This window comes from Delphinapterus leucas, chromosome 13 (assembly GCF_059928025.1).
Source record: "Delphinapterus leucas isolate spDelLeu-1000000601 "Yukka" chromosome 13, BTC_Dleu_Yukka2, whole genome shotgun sequence".
NCBI lineage: Eukaryota > Metazoa > Chordata > Mammalia > Artiodactyla > Monodontidae > Delphinapterus > Delphinapterus leucas.
Window position 1 is genome coordinate 63,497,346 of NC_143141.1, and position 19,868 is coordinate 63,517,213.

Consider the following 19,868-nt stretch of genomic DNA (forward strand, 5'->3'; position numbering starts at 1 on the left):
CAGTGTCCAAATGGAAAGTCAGTTTTTGGGAGGCAGCGTCTCCAAATTGATTCATTATCTGACTAGCCCAGCCCAGCCTAGCCCTACCCAGACCTGTCTACCACAAAGAGGGCAGATCTGTTTTCCTAGCAGTAGGGTGAAGATAGAATTTTTTCCTAGGATAAAAACGACTTGAACAGACTCTGGGGACTCTAAAGAACTAAACAAATGTAAGGCATAAAAGTTTAGAAAACTGCTTCTGTACTGCTGTATCTCAAATATGCCCAGATAATAACTTTATGGCTAAAAATCAGTGCCTTTTTTTTTTCCATTGAGTTCCTCTTATTTAACCAAGTAATCAATCTAAATGATAAGATGTACATGTTTTACACAGATTTTTTTTTAATTTTTATTATTTTTTGGCTGCACTGCACAGCATGTGGGATCTTCATTCCCCGACCAGGGGTCCAGCCCGCGCCCCCTGCAGTGGAAGTGCAGAGTCTTAACCACTGGACCACCAGGGAAGTCCCGAGATTTTATTTTTATTTGAAAAAAGAAGTGGAGTTAACCATTTTAATTTTTCCCTTGAATTGCCTTGGAACAAAAAAGGATGTTCGGTTCTGAGTTCCTAAGAACTACTGCAGTAGTCCAGACAGGAAATAATAAAGTCCTAGCGTAAGTTGATAGCAGTGGAAATGAAAAAGAGAAAAAAAAAAGAATAGCTTCAACAAATATTTCAAAGGAGAAATCAAAGGATTTAGTGACTGTTTGGGGGCAAGGACATGTTGAGAACTTTGACACTAGGCCTTTAACAGAAATTCTCTGTGTTCTTTTATTCATTCATAACTTCCTCTTCCTTTTTATTTTTCAAGTATCTCAGGCCTCCAAATAGTTATCTACTAAATTAGATAAGAAAATTTTATCATTAAATTAAAAATGCTTCAATAGGCCTATATCTGTGTTTATGACACAGGAAGGCAACAGTGAGGTACCTCCTCCAAGCTCTTATAAACTAACCCTCAAGATTAAATAAAATGGGTGTGATTAGATCTGATACATTTGCACAAGGAGACCATCTATTATCTGGGTAACCAAGAATGTGGAAATGTCCAAATTCCAAACTAAGTGAGTTTGTTGTATCCTCTGGAAGCAGGACTATATTTTAGTAAATGGAAACAATTATATTGTATCCTGCTTGGACTGAGTAACCCAGGGTTGGCAGGAGGCATAGAAGAAGGAACGTCGGCAAGCAAAACGCTGGGAGGTATTTCTTAGAGACCCTGAATCTGGAAGGCAGGGGCTTTCCAGAGACGTATGCATATTGTGGGGAATGGATGATTCATCAAGTCTCACCCTGGCCTGGAATAGATGTTTCTAAAACTATCTGCCTCCTTATACTCAGATTCCGTGCCCACCAGACTGCCTTGTGACTCCTCTACTGGTTTTCTAGGTACACAGTTTATCAGGAGAGATGGTTCTCGAGACAGAAACATGAACACTATAGGGAGGGTGGGAGGGAGGGAGACGCAAGAGGGAAGAGATATGGGAACATATGTATATGTATAACTGATTCATTTTGTTGTAAAGCAGAAACTAACACACCATTGTAAAGCAATTATACTCCAATAAAGATGTTAAAAAAAAAAAAAGAAACATGAACACTTTCTAGTCAATAGAAAGGAATAGACCAGAATTCACAAACTAGGGCCAAAAAGTCTTATCAGGAAGTGCAGATAGGTTTAATATCTGCACAGTGTTTAATTGTCTTTCAGTTTGAAAGCCTTTAAATAGTTTTTTCTCTCTCTTCTTCACAACTCGTTTCCACCACTTTTATTGTTTTACACTTGGCTGATTCATATATTTACATTACTTGCCTGATTCCTACAGGAAATTGAGTTTTCAACTCTGGAATAGTCCCTACTACAAATGAATAAATTAGCAGAGTAAATTATAACTTAATCTCTGGTGAGTTTGGTGAGAATCAGCCTCAATGTGTCTAGTCAATTCTTGGGCCAGTTAAAGGCCAGAACCTGGGCTGTGGGTAGCAACTTCAAGGAAGTGCCAGTTGCAGGATTTCCTGTTAGATCTCCATACAGACTTCTCCAGCTGATTTCTTGATCTCATTGTCGCCTTGCCCCCTTTTCAACTGTGCCCCTCTGATACCATTTTGTAGCTTATTGTTATTCACATGTGTGCTGTGGCAGTTACTGTAGATTGGTTCATTTAACAGTCCTTTCCCACAACCTTCTAATGAGGCTTGACAGCTAAAACTTAATCTCCAGCTTCCCTTGCTGGTAGAAGTGACCATATGAATGCTTCTGGCCAGTGAGATATACATGGATGTCCCTAAGAAGGCTGTCCCTTCTGAAATAAAAAGGCAAAGTCTCCTAAGAAGGAGAAAGCCTTTTTGGTCCTTTAACCATTTCTCCTCCAGCCTGCCTGGAGGTGAGGTAGCCTCTTTCCACCACAAGGAGAGATGCATGAGAAGGCCTATATGCCACACGGAAAAATAAAAGAAAGAGAAAGACACAGCAGACCTGAACTGCCTACCTTTGTATTTATTTTGTTTGGGACAAATAAACTCCTCTCTGTTTAAGCAACTGTTTCAAGTTGCTTTTCTAATTTATCTCCCTAATAAAGTCCTCAGGAGAGAGACCATGCTTTATCTTTATATCCTCAGTACCCTGTTCAATAACCGCATATAGTAGGCAGTCAACATAGATTTGTTTAGCCAATTAATAAATTTGCTATTTTTGGGGACAAGCTGGGACAAACAGAAAACCATAATTTAAGCAGAGAGTTACTTATTTCATAAGTGACCAAGATAAACTAAGAACAGGATAAGCAAATTGACAGGTCAAATTTTAGATTGGCAAAGCAGGTAACAAACGGACTTTTGCTTTTTTCAAGAAAGTAATTTAAATCCTCTGCACTGAAGATTACAATGTATTACTATCCTTACTAGTAGTAGTAGTAATAATAAATGCATATTAACTCAACCTTAATGAACATAGAAAAGCCATGAGATCAGAACTATTATTACCCTTAGTTTACAGCTAAGGAAACTGAGGCACAGAAGTCCAACGCCACATAGCTAGTTAGTGACAGAGCTAGGATACAAACCCAGGCAATCAGGCCAAAGCCTAAAAGTCTATTTTTAGTTAGTGAGGAACACGTTTTTCCAAAGTAAGAGTTTCTAACTCCGAAATACCAGCTCTTCATTGTGCTCCAGTTGGTTGTCTGGACACCCAAAGCATTAAGTTAATGTGTTTCACCCATGTGTTCTGGCAAAGCAAACTCTCCCAGCAACTTCTACCTCCAAGCGTGACTGCAAGGAGGATACACACAGCCAGAATTAATGGTCTGGAAATTAGGGACTGATTTTATCCCTAAAGCAGGTAAAGCCATACAAAGCCCCATTCCTACAGCTGCTGTTAACTCTCAGTTTAGCCCATGAACAATGGCAACAGGGTAGATGCAAGCAGTTCAATGATGTGGAAGAGCTGATCTTAAGAGGAATTACACCTTACGGAGGGCAACTAAAGAGAGCGCTATGCGGTAACTAAACTCTCCTGCCTACAACCTAATCTTTTCTTTTTATCTACCCAGTGAATCTGTTCTCTTGTCCTCCTCCAATTATCTTCAAAAGGTTTATGTGTGTGTGGAAGGGAGGCCTCCTTCTTCTCTATTCTGTGGCAAATTATAGGCCCATATTTGAGCTTCCTAATGAAAAAGGGTAAAATATACCACTGATCACACAGGGGAAGATATCTTCTCTGGTATAAAAAGCCAATGAAAAGCATTGTGTACAAGGGAAAACCATTCAGAGTCTATGCTATGCAGTGCATCGTTTTGAAATGTAAGACCTTAAAGTCTTTCTTCTTTCTTTAACGATTAAATAAAAACATTCATAGGGCACTGGGATTCCTAGTATAGCTACTTTCCCTATTTTATTTGTGAGCTGTATACATTATCTAGTGAGACGTCAAAAAATATTTTTTGTTTTTAAAAATGTTGTCCAACTTTATCGATAAATTCATAACATATAAGAGAGCCAGTACATTTTATAATGTACATCATTTGCCTTCTCTTTTTCAGAAATGCGCATCACTCCATTTGCCAGTCTAAGACATTCCATTTTATAGGTATGCAGAAGGAAAGAGGGAAAAGTAATGGCCAATTCATTTCTTCCTGGTTACTGGTCAGATTCTTAGCAGCTGCCTCTTCTTGGATTTCTTCCACAAAGAAATTATTTTTCTACCTGTTAATTACCTTGCTGACTGTAGATACTTCACCCATTAAAAAACAAAACCACACTTTGTGTCTAAATCACTTTTCTTTAGCTATTTGTTCAAGGGCTATGTGAGCCCTAAACTGTAATCAGGCTTCCACGGAATAGTCTTTGTAGTTTTTTATGTTTTCTAGGTTTTTTATTGCACTGGCATAATCTCCTTTTAGATAGTATAGAATTCCCAGTTCATGGTATGAATACGGCACCAAATAGTGGTCATGTTTTAATAATTTCTCCTTTTGAATGACATGATTAAAGTAGTGCTCGGCCATCGAATATTTGCCTAAGTATTTCAGGCACAGACCTTTCAGTAAATTTAAGAAATTTATGTCATCTGTGCCATACTCTTTACTTGGATTTTCTTGTAAAAGTTCTCCTCCTTTGTCAATTATTGATAGCCAGGTTGAAATAAGCTCTAGGTTTTTGCTCATGACTCGGAAACCACTCCAGGCATACATGAGTTCCAAAATGGGCTGTGCTGTAAACCAGCCTGCAGTGGTCGCATAGCGCTGACCCTTCTCAGCAACAAACTTTTCTATTGGCATAGAAGTTCCTAAAATTCTGATTCTCAGGTTATCCACGTTTAAGAAGAGAGAGCTCATGTCCTCACTTACCGATTTCACAAAATCAGAAGGAAGCACGGCCAGTAGGGAAGCTTTAGCGAATGAATACATTGCCTTGGACCACCTGCTGTGTTGAAACCGTAGCTCAGCAGAGCGGTAAGCCTGCTTCCAACCCAGCAGAAAACTGTGGCACCACATGAGTTTCCAGTAACAGAGGTGATGAACCTGCTTCCATTCGTTCTGAATAAAAATGCACTCCTCTAATGTTAATTGGGCATGTTTAAAATATCCTTTCAACATACTAAAACGTGCATGAAAAAATTGAAGTATGACACAGTTTGGAAATTTCTGGAGGTAGATTAGGGAGAGATTCTCTGCAGCAGAACTGTGGCTCTTTTCAACACCAAAAGCTACGGAGATATAATTATAATAAAAGAATAGAGTCAAAACACTTAAGATATTATTTGTATGGGATTCAGATGCACTGTCATGAAGCAAAGTCAAGCCTACCTCTCTATTGCCAGAATATCCAACAACATTGAGTAGTTTAAGTGTCTTTGGTGGCACAAGTGATAATATCAAATTGAATACTCCAAGTCCAAATTTTATGCCTCCAACCAGGTGTCTGTAAGTTTTACTTTGGTAATTAGGTATCTGTGTTAATACTCGCTGACAGTCTTTGTATATTTGGCAACTTAACCCAACGTTGATCTCGCTTTTAAGAAAACGAAGCACACTGTCATCCTGTATAAACGTTACAGTGGATTTCAAGATCAAACACTCAGCATAGCAGATTTCTGCATGCAATTCCTCTTCTTTGATAGCATTTATTCCCTGCTTATTCACTAGACGAGAAAAACTCATCATCCTAGATTTTCTTCGGAAACTATTACAGGTTCTCAAAGCTTCCTTTGTGGCAGTCATCCCAATTTCTATCTCCTGTGGATCAAAAGTCAAGAAGGCCTTGATGACCGTAAGGATACCATAAATTCGGGCAGGGTACACGCTGTTTTTCGACCATGGATAAATGAGGTGTATGGCATCTGAGAATCTGTTATTTAGAAATAAATACAATCTAGTTGTGCATTCCTCCAGGGAAGATATTAGATCCATCGTTGTTGCTGCGGGGATACTTTCATAGGCATCTTTGAACTTGTCCTCCTTATCATTTTATCCCTTACTAAATGATGTAAGGCCATCCTCATTATTTTCTCTTTTATTCAGAGGAGGTGACATATTTGTTTCCCCCCTTTAGAAATGAGAAATATCTGAAGTGGAGTGATGTGGCTGCAATGAGGGTAGCTCCTGCTCTCCTGACTGGGGTCACTTCCTCCACAGCCTGAAGTGTTGCTGTTATAACAGAGGCAAACAAACTAATAGTTGTGAGGTGCAGCATTAGGATATTCTCATCTCTGTCGGACAAAGGGGGAAAAAGGACAATTTTATTTAATTAGAAGATGAATTTCTGAAAAGTTCAAATCATCTGGAATGTACTAAAGAAAACATGCTCTTTTAGAATACTGGGAAGCAAATCCTTTGTAAACAGAAGACCTCTTTTGTTAACCATCCCTCCAGACTACCATTTTCAATAGATCATTCTTTTGTGTATTTGTGTTGTAGAACCGTACTATGACAGCTGTACAAAGAGAGTGAATTCTCTACAGGAAGACCTTGGGGGCAAGAACCTGGTGGGAAAGAAGAATGTATTTGCATAGGTCTCTAGTTAAGACTAGAGGAAGGGGTAAGTTGTCCAGATCAAAGACTAAAGATGATGGGAATTAAAAATCCACCCCATGCTATTCTTAGTACCACTGCTGTGCTTGTATATATTTTCATAGAAAACTAGGTCTTGATAAAATATTACGGTTAGTTGTATAGGACTCTGGACATGGACAGTGCTGTGTAAACTAGAAAGATTTCCTCGCATTGCTGCAATTAGGAAAAGAACTCAAATGTAATAGTTTTGATCACAGCGTTACTATAGTGTCTTGGTAGGAAGGTGGGGTGAGGGTGGGCACAATGGAAAACCAATTCCAACTAGCAAGCTACTTAATATATTCATAATAATACAATAGGTTCAATTAATCTATTTGTAAAAATAGAAACCGCAAAAAAAAAAAATAGAAACCACAGACAAAATACTTCAATAGTAAATTTCACAATGTTTAACAATAATTACAAATACAGTTTAAAATGTACTTTAATTCTGTATTTTTATATGTTAAAAGACAGGAGGGGAAAGTAAAACAGAGGAGAACATTCAAAGGAAAAGAGGGAGAAAAGCAGAAGAGATGCAGGTTTTTACACAGAGGGAAGAGAGAAAACAGAGGGAAAATAAGTTATATATGAGAAAAAATTAATGGGGGAGGACAGCCTCGAAGATATTATTTTAATACAATTGCTTGTTTTTACACCTTGAGGTTTAGTCATGTTTCAGTATTAGCAACTGTAATCACTGTTCGTTGAAAAGCTAAGTTAATTGCACAGCTAACTAAAAGGCTCAGCTCTGACTGGAAAAGCTCTGAAGCCCATTAAGAGGAAAATTATTCTTGGGACTGCAGTAGTGGCTAGATTAAGGTTGGCTGGAGAAACCTAGATGGGGGCCATATTTAACTCAAGGACAAAGTTTCCTTTCCTCTGGCCTAACGCTTTCAAATTATATTCCCTAGAATCCCTATTCCCCAGAGAAGACGGCTCAAATTTTACTTTCTCTGAAACCTTACCTAAGTCTGTCAGCATAATCTCTCTGATGGTATGCTGTATATATATTTATTAGTATTTATCTCACTGCACTGTAATTATTTATACACCTGCTTTCACCACTGGCCTGGGAGCTTCAAGGCATGATTTGTATTTTATTCAGCATTATATCCTAGTTCTAGTACAATCCCTTGAACAAAGTAGGCATTAATAAATGGTTGCTAAATGGATTCGGGTGCCCACACATCTTTCTAGGAATTTCTTGAAAGCGAGCTGTGAACTTATCTTTCTGCTACTTAATTGCTAGGTTTGCTACTCCCAGAGTCACCATGTTACGCATTAGAGCCTCGGACCTTATTCATCTTATAACTGAAAGTTTGTACTCTTTTACCAACTTCTCCCTATTTCCCTCACCCCCCTTATTCCCTATTCTTAATGTTCCCATAAGGAGACTTTTCTGTTAGAGAAATACTCCTGGCTGGTGGGCCTACTTCTGGCTGGGAGTTGATAGAAGGAACTAGGGAAGTGTCCCTCTATGCCTTCTGAATTCCTTCTTTTGGAAACAGCCTGTGCAAAGTCTGAAACCAAAAAACAGGAAGTTTGTTTTCTGCTCTCCAGCTACATGTGGGACCAGGTGGGTAAATTTGTTTAATTAAGGGGTGGCCACATAAGTTAGCCTGCGTGGCAGCACATCTGAAGTCACAGTAACTATCAACTTAGTCAAAAAGGTCATGTTTTGATTTCCTTCTGCCTCACTCTTGCATCTGTATCTCATTGGTTCTGAACCCAGGGAAGGAAAAGGGATGTTATTTGCTGGCTCCCAAAACCACCTCCTTCTCCTCCTTCTCTTGTATTTCCTATCTGGATGGTTGACGCCATCATTCACCGTAGACTCTTTTTTTTCTCCTCCCATATCCATCGGTGACCAAACTCTGGCAATTTTACTTTGCTGAATGAGGTGCCTCTCTCTTGTCCTCCAAATCACCCTGGGCATACTTCTTTAACAAGGCTTATCCCTAAGGTTAGAAGATGGTAAAATGCAAAGACTGTGAAGTTAGGCTGCTAAGGTGTAAATCCTGATTCTCCCACTTGCTTGGCCTCTGTTTTCTCATCTGCAAATACGGAATAATAGTACTTCTACCAAAAAGTGGTTGGGAGAATTAGGTGAATTAATACTTGAAAAGCAGTCAGGATAATATCTGGCATATATAGTAAATACTCAATATATTATTCTATACCCATCCCCCCATAGCCTGGAATATAGTAGGTGCTTACTGAATTTTTTAAATGGGATTTAGGATGCAGACTGCTATGTTTGGGAGTCCCAAAGCTTTTGGTGATAGAGGCAGAGTCATACTCCTATCATTCTTTTGCTTAAAATGTGCTATCTGAAGTGTCTTCTTTACTTCTATCTGCTTGTCTGTGTTTGGAAGGATCACTCTAGTGATTAGGAAAGGCTAATGCTGAGCCAGGAAGATCAGACAGCTAGGGAGCTCGAGTAAGGTAGAGAAGGAAAGGCTGAAGATACAGAAAGGAACAATTCAGTAAAAAGGAGGTACTTGGGGGTGCACAGAGCACAGCTGAAGGGAGGATAAGATGAGAAAAATCTCTTCCATTGACACAGAAGAGTCTTCCTTCCAGTCGTTCATTCAGTACATACTTAACTGAGCTCTTTCCACATGCTAAGCACTATTCTTGGTGCTATGGGTACAGCAGTGGACAAAACAAAGACCCTGCTGTTGGGCTTCCCTGGTGGCGATGTGGTTAAGAATCTGCCTGCCAATGCAGGTTCAAGCCCTGGTCCAGGAAGATCCCACATGCCACGGAGAAGCTAAGCCTGTGCACCACAACTACTGAGCCTGCACTCTAGACCCCGCGAGCCACAACTACTGAGCCCACGTGCCACACTTACTGAAGCCCGCGCGCCTAGAACCCATGCTCCGCGACAAGAGCAATGAGAAGCCTATGCACCGCAACGAAGAGTAGCCCCCGCTCACGCAACTAGAGAAAGCCCGCGCACAGCAACGAAGATGCGACGCAGCCAAAAATAAATAAATTTATTTTAAAAAAAACAAAAACAAACACCCTGCTGTCATGGAATTAATTTTCTTAAGGAAGAGACATGAGGGAGGGACATCGTGATGGGGGAGAAAAGCAATAAATAAATGAATAAATAGCATGTCAGCTGGGTTCTTTGAGAAGATAAACAAAATAGATAAACCATTAGCCAGACACATCAAGAAAAAAAGGGAGAAGACTCAAATCAATAGAATTAGAAATGAAAAAGGAGAAGTAACAACTGACACTGCAGAAATACAAAAGATCATGAGAGATTACTACAAGCAACTCTATGCCAATAAAATGGACAACCTGGAAGAAATGGACAAATTCTTAGAAATGCACAACCTGCCAAGACTGAATCAGGAAGAAATAGAAAATATGAACAGACCAATCACAAGCACTGAAATTGAAACTGTGATTAAAAATCTTCCAACAAACGAAAGCCCAGGACCAGATGGCTTCACAGGCGAATTCTATCAAACATTTAGAGAAGAGCTAACACCTATCCTTCTCAAACTCTTCCAAAATATAGCAGAGGCAGGAACACTCCCAAATTCATTCTACGAGGCCACCATCACCTTGATACCAAAACCAGACAAGGATGTCACAAAGAAAGAAAACTACTGGCCAATATCACTGATGAACATAGATGCAAAAATCCTCAACAAAATACTAGCAAACAGAATCCAACAGCACATTAAACGGATCATACACCATGATCAAGGTGGGGTTCATTCCAGGAATGCAAGGATTCTTCAATATACGCGAATCAATCAGTGTGATAAACCATATTAACAAATTGAAGGAGAAAAACCATATGATCATCTCAATAGATGCAGAGAAAGCTTTTGACAAAATTCAACACCCATTGATGATAAAAACCCTGCAGAAAGTAGGCATAGAGGGAACTTTCCTCAACATAATAAAGGTCATATATGACAAACCCAGAGCCAACATCATCCTCAATGGTGAAAAACTGAAAGCATTTCCACGAAGATCAGGAAGAAGACAAGGTTGCTCACTCTCACCACTCTTATTCAATATAGTTTTGGAAGATTTAGCCACAGCAATCAGAGAAGAAAAGGAAATAAAAGGAATCCAAATTGGAAAAGAAGAAGTAAAGCTGTCACTGTTTGCAGATGACATGATACTATACATAGAGAACCCTGAAGATGCTACCAGAAAACTACCAGAGCTAATCAATGAATTTGGTAAAGTTGCAGGATAGAAAATTAATGCACAGAAATCTCTGGCATTCCTATACACTAATGATGAAAAATCTGAAAGTGAAATCAAGAAAACACTCCCATTTACCATTGCAACAAAAAGAATAAAATACCTAGGAATAAACCTACCTAAGGAGACAAAAGACCTGTATGCAGAAAATTATAAGACACTGATGAAAGAAATTAAAGATGATACAAACAGATGGAGAGATATATCATGTTCTTGGATTGGAAGAATCAACATTGTGAAAATGACTCTACTACCCAAAGCAATCTACAGATTCAATGCAATCCCTATCAAACTACCACTGGCATTTTTCACAGAACTAGAATGAAAAATTTCACAATTTGTATGGAAACACAAAAGACCCGGAATAGCCAAAGCAATCTTGAGAACGAAAAACGGAGCTGGAGGAATCAGGCTCCCTGACTTCAGACTATACTACAAAACTACAGTAATCAAGACAGTATGGTACTGGCACAAAAACGGAAAGATAGATCAATGGAACAGGATAGAAAGCCCAGAGATAAACCTACGCACATATGGTCACCTTATCTTTGATAAAGGAGGCAGGAATGTACAGTGGAGAAAGGACAGCCTCTTCAATAAGTGGTGCTGGGAAAACTGGACAGGTAAAAGTATGAGATTAGATCACTCCCTAACACCATACACAAAAATAAGCTCAAAATGGATTAAAGACCTAAATGTAAGGCCAGAAACTATCAAACTCTTAGAGGAAAACACAGGCAGAACACTCTATGACATAAATCAGAGCAAGATCCTTTTTGACCCACCTCCTAGAGAAATGGAAATAAAAACAAAAATAAACAAATGGGACCTAATGAAACTTCAAAGCTTTTGCACAGCAAAGGAAACCATAAACAAGACCAAAAGACAACCCTCAGAATGGGAGAAAATATTTGCAAATGAAGCAACATGACAAATGATTAATTTCCAAAATTTACAAGCAGCTCATGCAGCTCAATAACGAAAAAACAAACAACCCAATCCAAAAATGAGCAGAAGACCTAAATAGACATTTCTCCAAAGAAGATATACAGATTGCCAACAAACACATGGAAGAATGCTCAACATCATTAATAATTAGAGAAATGCACATCAAAACTACAATGAGATATCATCTCACAGCAGTCAGAATGGCCATCATCAAAAAATCTAGAAACAATAAATGCTGGAGAGGGTGTGGAGAAAAGGGAACACTCTTGCACTGCTGGTGGGAATGTGAATTGGTACAGCCACTATGGAGAACAGTATGGAGGTTCTTTAAAAAACTACAAATAGAACTACCATAGGACCCAGCAATCCCACTACTGGGCATATACCCTAAGAAAACCATAATTCAAAAAGAGTCATGTACCAGAATGTTCATTGCAGCTCTATTTACAATAGCCCGGAGATGGAAACAACCTTAGTGCCCATCATCGGATGAATGGATAAAGAAGATGTGGCACATATATACAATGGAATATTACTCAGCCATAAAAAGAAATGAAATTGAGCTATTTGTAATGAGGTGGATGGACCTAGAGTCTGTCATACAGAGTGAAGTAAGTCAGAAACAGAAAGACAAATACCGTATGCTAACACATATATATGGAATTTAAGAAAAAAAAATGTCATGAAGAACCTAGGGTAAGACAGGAATAAAGACACAGACCTACTGGAGAACGGACTTGAGGATATAGCGAGGGGGAATGGTGAGCTGTGACAAAGCTAGAGAGAGGCATGGACATATATACACTACCAAACGTAAGGTAGATAGCGAGTGGGAAGCAGCTGCATAGCACAGGGATATCAGCTTGGTGCTTTGTGACCGCCTGGAGGGGTGGGATAGGGAGGGTGGGAGGGAGGGAGTCGCAAGAGGGAAGAGATATGGGAACATATGTATATGTATAACTGATTCACTTTGTTATAAAGCAGAAACTAACACAGCATTGTAAAGCAATTATACCCCAATAAAGATGTTAAAAAAAAATAGCATGTCAGCTGTTGACATAAGTTAGAAGCAGAATAAAACAGGTTAAGACAGAATAAAGAGTTTAGAGATGGATGAGGTGTGAGGTACTTGCTAGTATATGGTGGGGAGCCAGGAAAGGTCTCCCTGATAAGGTGAAATTTGAGCAGAGATGTAGAAGATGTGAGGGTCTCCTGATTTCTTCTTTCAGTCTAAGATAAGTGAACATCCTGTGTGTTCCTATGATGCCCTGTGCTTACCTCTATCACAGCACTTGATATATATATTTTTTCAAGTGTCTGTCTTCTGACTGCATCTTTTATATCTGTCTTCATCACAGAGTACAATGACTGGCACTTAGTCATTAACCTAAATGAATATTTATCACATGGCTATAACAGTTTTCAATTCACATATACTAAGATAAATTCAGGATGAAGTAATCAATCAACTGTTAAAACTGTAAGATTCTGCACAGATATAGAGAAGAGACTTGTGGATGCCCAGGGGGAGGTGGGGTGGGGGAGGAATGGATTGGGAGTTTGGGATTAGCAGATACAACTACATATAGAATGGATAAACAACAAGGTCCTACTGTTTAGCACAGGGAACTACATTGAATATCCTGAGATAAACCATAATGGAAAATAATGTAAAAAAGAATGTATATATTTATATATATGTATAACTGAATCACTCTGCTGTACAGCAGAAATTAACACAATATTGTAAATCAACTATACTTCAATTTTAAAAAATTTGAAAAAAGAAAGAAAAAGCTAAGCTTGTAGCAACAGAGGGTAGAATGGTGGTTACCAGAGGATGGGAGGTAGGGGAATTGGAGAAATGTTGTTTAAGAGTATAAACTTTCAACTGGTAGATAAATAAATCCTGGAGATCTAATTCACAGCATAATGATTAGAGTCAACAATATTGTATTATAAACTTCAAGCTGTCTGAGAGACTAGATCTTAATTGTTCTCACCACAAAATAGGAATGATAATTATGTGACATGACAGACATGTTAGCTAACACTACAGTGGTAATCACACTGCAATATGTAAATATATCAAATCAACTTATAAATCTTAAACTTATACAATGTTATATGTCAATTACATACCAATTAAAAATGTAAGCTTCTGAAAAAAACTATAAGAGTCTGGAAAATTTAACAGTGAACACAAACAATTGAAGTCCTTAATAAGGTAAGAGTTCCTATGAATCAGTAAGATAGAAGAAACACTCCAACAGAAAAATCAGCAAGTGATATAAACAAAATGCCAGTGAGCATAATGTTCAGTCTCACTGTAAATCAACAATATACAAATGAAAAAAATATCCATTAAAAAATCAAACTTGGCAGATAAAAAATTTATAACATCCAATATTAATGAAGGTGCAAAGAACCAAATATCCTTGTGTGTTACTTGGTGGGTGTATAAATGGCTATAACCCTTTTGGAGAGCTACTTGGCAACATGTTTTAAAGCTTTTGTATTTTTTTATACTGTTTGATCCAGTAATTTCACTTATAGAATTATTCTAAAGAAATAATCAGGGATATGCATTTATACAAGTTGTATACACTTCAGCATTATTTATAATATAAAAAATGAAAACAATCTAAACTTCTTACAACAAAGGATACCCATACAATGGAATACCATGCAAATATTATAAGGTTGTAGAATATTTAATGACTTGGAAAATTGTTTATGGTATAATATACCATATTAGTCAGGGTTCTCCAGAGAAACAAAACCAATACCAAATATCTGGCAGCATAGTAAACATATAGAGGCCACATATGACAAACCCACAGCAAGCATCATACTCAATGGTGAAAAGCTGAAAGCATTTCCTCTAAGATCAGGAACAAGACAAGGATGCCCACTCTTGCCACTTTTATTCAACATAGTTTTGGAAGTCCTAGCCACAGCAATCAGAGAAGAAAAAGAAATAAAAGGAATCCAAATTGGAAAGGAAGAAGTCAAACTGTCACTGTTTGCAGATGACATAATACTATACATAGAAAGTCCTAAAGATGCCACCAGAAAACTACTAAATCTCATCAATGAATTCAGTAAAGTTGCAGGATGCAAAATTAATATACAGAAATCTGCTGCATTTCTAAACAGTAACAATGAACTATCAGAAAGAGAAATTAAGAAAAGAATCCCATTTACCATTGCATGAAGAAGAATAAAATATCTAGGAATAAACCTACCTAATGAGGTAAAAGACCTGTACTCAGAAAACTAGAAGACACTGATGAAATAAATTGGAGATGACACAAACTGATGGTAAGATATACCATGTTCTTGGATTGGAAGAATTAATATTGTTAAAAATGATCATACTACCCAAGGCAATCTACAGATTCAATTCTATCCTTATCAAAATACCAGTGGCATTTTTCACAGAACTGGAACAAATAATTTTAAAATTTGTATGGAAACATAAAAGACCCAAACAGCCAAAACAATCTTGAGAAAAAAGAACAGAGCTGGAAGAATCACACTCCCTGACTTCAGATTATACTACAAAGATACAGTCATCAAAACAGTATGGTACTGGGACTTCCCTGGTGGCTCAGTGGTTAAGAATCCGCCTGCCAATGCAGGGGACATGGGTTCGAGCCCTGGTCCGGGAAGATCCCAAATGCCACGGAGCAACTAAGCCCGTGCGCCACAACTACTGAGCCTGCGCTCTGGAGCCCACGAGCCACAACTATTGAAGCCCACGTACCTAGAGCCCATGCTCTGCAACAAGAGAAGCCACCAAAATGAGAAGCTCATGCACCACAACAAAGTGTAGCCCCTGCTCACCACAACTAGAGAAAGCCCACAAGCAGCAATGAAGACCCAACACAGCCAAATAACTTAATTAATTAATTAATTAAAAAAAAAAAAAACCCAGGGACTTCCCTCGTGGTGCAGTGGTTGAGAATCTGTCTGCCAATGCACAGGACACGAGTTCAAGCCCTGGTCTGGGAAGATCCCACATGCTGCGGAGCAACTAAGCCCATGTGCCACAACTACTAAGCCTGCACTCTAGAGCCCACGAGCCACAACTACTGAGCCCACGTGCCACAACTACTGAAGACCATGCGCCTAGAGCCCGTGTTCTGCAACAAGAGAAGCCACCGCAATGAGAAGCCCATGCACCGCAACGAAGAGTAGCCCCCGCTTGCTGCAACTAGAGAAAGCCCACACGCAGCAAGAGACCCAATGCAGCAAAAAAAAAAAAAAAAAAAACCTCAAAGAAACCCAGTATGGTACTGGCACAAAAACAAACATATAGATCAGTGGAACAGAATAGAGAACCCAGAAATAATCCCATGCATTTATTGTCAATTAATCTATGACAAAGGAGGAAGACTATACAATGGAGAAAAAGTAGTCTTTTCAATAAGTGGTGCTGGGAAAACAGGACAGCTACATGTAAAAGTATGAAATTAGAACATTCTCTAACATTATATACAAAAAATAAACTCAAAATGGATTAAAGACCTAAATGTAAGACCAGATACCATAAAACTGCTAGAGGAAAACATAGGCAAATCTAGAAAAATCGTACAGATGGACCTGTTTGCAAGGCAGAAATAGAGACACAGACATAGAGAACACGTATGGACACCAAGGGGAGGAAGGGGGCTGGGATGAATTGGGAGATTGGGATTGACATATATACAGTAATATGTATAAAATAGATAACTAATGAGAACCTGCTGTATAGCACAGGGAACGCTACTTAGTGCTCTGTGGTGACCTAAATGGGAAGGAAATCCAAAAAAGAGGGGATATATGTATACATATGGCTGATTCACTTCACTGTACAGTGGAAACTAACACAATATTGTAAAACAACTATACCCAAATTTAAAAAAATTAAAAAAAAAGAAGTGATTACACACACACACAAGGAAAAAAAAGAAAAGAAATAGGCAGAACACCCTTTGACATAGATCACAGCAGTATTTTTTTGGAGCTACCTCCTGGAGTAAACGAAATAAAAGCAAAAATAAACAAATGGGACCTAATTAAACTTAAAGATTTTGCACAGCAAAGGAAACCACTGATAAAACTAAAAGACAACCTACTGAATGGGAGAAAATATCTGCAAGTGATATGACTGATAAGGGGTTAATATCCAACATATATTAACAGCTCATACAACTCAACATCAAAAAAACCAAACAACCCAATTTAAAAAATAGGCAGAAGACCTGAATAGACATTTTTCCAAAGAGGAAATGCAGATGGCCATGCGAATGTAAATTGGTGCAGCCACTATGGAAAACAGTATGGCAGTTTCTCAAAAAACTAAAAACAGAACTACCGTATGACCCAGCAATTCCACTCCTGGCTATATATTTGAAAAAAACAAAAACACTAATTCAAAAGACACATGCACCCCAATATTCACAGCAGCAGGATTTACAATTGCCAAGATATGGAAGCAACCTAAGTGTCCATCAACACATGAATGGATAAAGAAGATGTGATGTGATACACACACACACACACACACACACACGCACACACACAATGGAATACTACTCAGCCAAAAAAGAATGAAATGTTGTCATTTGCAGCAACATGGATGGAGTTGGAGGGCATTATGCTAAGTGAAATAAGTCAGACAGAGAAAGACAAGTACTGTATGCTCTCACTTTTATGTGGAATCTAAAAAATAACAACAAACTAGTGAACACAACAAAAAAGAAGCAGATTCACAGACACAGAGAACAAACTAGTGGTTACCAGTGGGGAGAGAAAAGGGGGGAGGTATAAAATAAACTACAAGGATATACTGTACAACATGGGGAATATACAATATAGTTTTACATTAACTATAAGTGAATTTTAACCTTTAAAAATTGTGAATCACTATATTGTAATCTGTACCTTATATAATATTGTACATCAACTATACTTCAATTAAAAAATAATTTTAAAAATTCTAGGATAAAGTAGAGTTTTTGTTGTTGCTTTAAATACCAACGGTGTCCTACAGAAAAATGGTAGTACATCTGCAGGTTTCACAGGCACATTTTTATAACATAAAACAAATGTTTCACTGCAACTCTCAGAGTTGATAAAAAGCCAAAACAAATTACTTTTAGGGAGGCAGTATGGCTCAAAAGAAAGCTCTATGGACTGAGAGAATCAGAGGTTCAGATTTGGACCTAAATAGCTGTATAACCTTGGGAAAATAATTTGTAAATATTAATCGATCAACAACCATGTGAAATAGTTTCTTAGTAGAATTCATTAATGCTACAAATATTACTGAGAAACTAGTACTCCATAGGCCACGCACAGCGCCAGACAGTAGGAATGTATCAGTGAGTAAAACAAAGTCCCTGCCCTTGTGAATCTCACACTGTGAGAGACTCTCACAGAATAAATGAAGAGGTCAGAGGTGAGAAGAGCTATGAAGGAAAATAAAGGTGAGTAAACTGTATAGAGAGTATGGGAGAAGCGCATATTATAATGTTGAAGCACTATTACAAAAGTACTATATTTGCTTAAAAAAACACAAAATCTTCAAACAATACAGAAGACTACGCTGTACAGTTAAACGATGAAGGCTCTTTCTGTCTTCAACCAAATTCCACTTCCCAGAGGCAACCACAGTTAACAGTTTGGGAGTATACATATTAATGCTAGATTCTTCCCATATTAACTATCCCGTTTAATTCCCCCGTTACTACTTCCACTTAAGATATTTATATTTATTTATTTATATTTAAGATTACATTTAATTTTTTATTATAAGTAATACAGGTCATAACAGAAAAAAAATTTTAAATAACTAAAACTCATGTAAACTACATTCATAATACCACCCACCCACAGATAGCATCATTAAAACCTCCATTTTCTTCTGTGAAATCCTGAGCCTAGAATGACAAGTATAGTCACATGTTCCAATTAACACTACTAAACAGTGATTCTCAGTTCAAACTTGGAATTCGTCTGTCTCCAAGCCTCTCACTTTAAAAAGAAAAATTATAGAAAACTGTAAAATACAGAAAAATAAAATAAGAAAACTTAAATTACTTTTATTAATGATTTTTTACAAAACCAGAATTATTCTGTGCATGCACATTGTTTTGAAATCGGCTTTCCTACTTAACTATATACCATTAACATTTTTCTGACATTAAAGTCTTACACAATGTGGGTTTTTTTAAGTAAATTTTTAAAAAATTTATTTATTTATTCATTTATTTAATTTTTGGCTGCATCGGGTCTTCGCTGCTGCACGCGGGCTTTCTCTAGTTGCAGTGAGCGGGGGCCACTCCTCGCTGCTGGGTGCAGGCTTCTCATTGTGGTGGCCTCTCCTGCTGCAGAGCACAGGCTCTAAGCGCGCGGGCCCCAGTAGTTGTGGCTCGCGGGCTCAGAGCGCAGGCCCAGCAGCTGTGGCGCACGGGCCTAGCTACCCCGCGGCATGTGGGATCCTCCCGGACCAGGGCCCGATCCCCTGTCCCCTACATTGGCAGGCGGACTCCCAACCACTGGGCCACCAGGGAAGCCCCTACAATGTGGTTTTTAATGGCCATAATATATGTAACAAATTTATGTGCCATAACATTTAACCAATCCCTTTATGTTTGATTTTCAAGCTATTTCCAATTTTTGACATTATAAATAAGATCCTACCAACATTTTTGCATATAAATCTTTATGCATATCTATGATTAATTCTAGAATGAATTCTAGGAAATAAGATTGCTAGGCCAAAATATACGTACAATTTAATAATTTTAAAACATTGCCAAATTGACCCCCTCAAATGTATTATTTCACATTCCCATTAGTCTGTGTAAGTACCAATTTCACTGCACTCCTGACAAAAATAGCATGTTGTGTTAATTTGCATTTTTGGTAAGGTTAGACATTTTTTCTTTTTTAAAAAAAATTTTTTTAAATTTATTTATTTATTAGTTTTGGCTGTGTTGGGTCTTCGTTTCTGTGCGAGGACTTTCTCTAGTTGTGGCGAGCGGGGGCCACTCCTCATCGCGGTGCGCGGGCCTCTCACTGTTGTGGCCTCTCCCATT

The 19,868-nt window shown here is 38.2% G+C and overlaps 1 pseudogene; it reads right to left on the bottom strand.

The window, feature by feature from the left end:
* Positions 1–2,653: 2,653 nt before the first annotated feature.
* LOC149747773 (tetratricopeptide repeat protein 39B pseudogene) lies at positions 2,654–10,963 on the bottom strand (annotated as a pseudogene).
* Between the last annotated feature and the right edge of the window lie 8,905 nt (positions 10,964–19,868).